Raw genomic sequence first — 1,662 nt, 5'->3', positions numbered from 1 at the left:
GAGGAGCCAGGTCCTCCATCGTGTTCGCAAGGCCTCCTTTGCATACGCGAAGAGCAATAACTGCCCCTCCAAAATTCCTTTTTCGCGATCGCGAAACCTTTTTCATGATCGCGAATCACACCAGCAAAAATCTGTCAACTTCAACATGCTCCGGGTAGTTCGAAACTCATATGAGTCACCCAAAACTCCGTCCAATCATACTAACAAGTCCATAAACATAACCCGGACCTACTCTATGTCTCAAAACACATAAAATAATATCACAATCAAGAATCGAATCCCAAACCAAACTGATCGACTTTCAAAACTTTCAACTTCTTTCAGCTAACTCTGTACACAACGACTCATACTTAGATAACTCGAAATGGAATTAAATTTCACACACTAGTCCAATATAACAACACGAACATGTCCCCATGCTCGAAATACTGAACAGGATCTGATATCACCAATGTTCCCTCCAAGTAATACTTAGCAAATTCAAAAACTTTTAAAATGTCAACTTTCAACAATAAGCGCTGAAACGCTTCCGGACCATCCGAAACTCGCCATGAACATACCCTCAAGTCCAAAATCACCATATGAACCTATTCGAACCTTCACATTCCGATTTCGATGTTGTTTACTAAAAGTGTTGACTTAAGTCATACTTGGCCGCCTTAGGCCACTACTATGGAACTAAATATGTTGTATTCAACCCAAACCCTTCGGAACCAAATTAACCGTCCCCGCAAGTTATAAAACAGAAAAAACACATATAGAAAGTCTTAAATAGGATAACAAAATTCTAAAAAGTAAAACGACCAATCGGGTCATTACGCTCTTACCATTCATAAATAACCTTGATAGCCGATTTCGCGAGAATATGTAGTTCTTCGCTTCGTGTTCAAGGAGTGCTACCTTAATGTGATAAGAACTTTCTACTTTACTCAGCATTATTTCACCGAAAAGCATAGGAATGTGTACTCCCATTAAAATTTTGCAGTATAAAAAGTTATAAAATTTTGCAGAACAAGAATACACACATTGAACTGTGAAGTACAAACCATCAAACTGAATATCGATTCAAGTAAATTCTAGATCTTCTTGTGATTATTTTATGGGATTAAAGAACTTAATTTACATCTCCTTTATGTCAAATACAGAAGATACATGGCAGCTCCTAAGCACAAGGCATAAAAAAGTTGAAAATGACAGCTTACATTAATGTTGGGGGTTTTAAGATAAATCAATTTAAATAAAATACTGATTAGCTTTAAAATGGCCACACAAAATATAAGCATAATATTTATATGCCCCATAACAGATCATTTAATTAATCTTAGACATTATACGAAAATTTTAAATTAGTAACAAAACTATTTACGATCAGCAAAACATTAAACGTATGATAAACAAACAAATACGTAAAAATCATGATTGCACCAGGACTTAAACAAAAATGAGTCATTATTTTAAATCCACAAGTTCTTCTAAAAAGATAGATAATTCTAACTAAAGCTGGCGTGATTGAGTAACTAAATTAAACAAGATTAAGATACATCTTTAAATATTAATTTTCTGTATGTTATATCTGATAGGTGCCCTGTTTCAATATATTATATATGTCAAATATAGAGCCTCACCATTTCCCTGTACCACAAAGGCACAAACTGTCTCTTC

Source organism: Nicotiana tabacum, chromosome 1 (genome assembly GCF_000715075.1).
Source record: "Nicotiana tabacum cultivar K326 chromosome 1, ASM71507v2, whole genome shotgun sequence".
In the NCBI taxonomy this organism is placed as follows: domain Eukaryota; kingdom Viridiplantae; phylum Streptophyta; class Magnoliopsida; order Solanales; family Solanaceae; genus Nicotiana; species Nicotiana tabacum.
Note: the sequence above shows the minus strand (reverse complement) of the source record.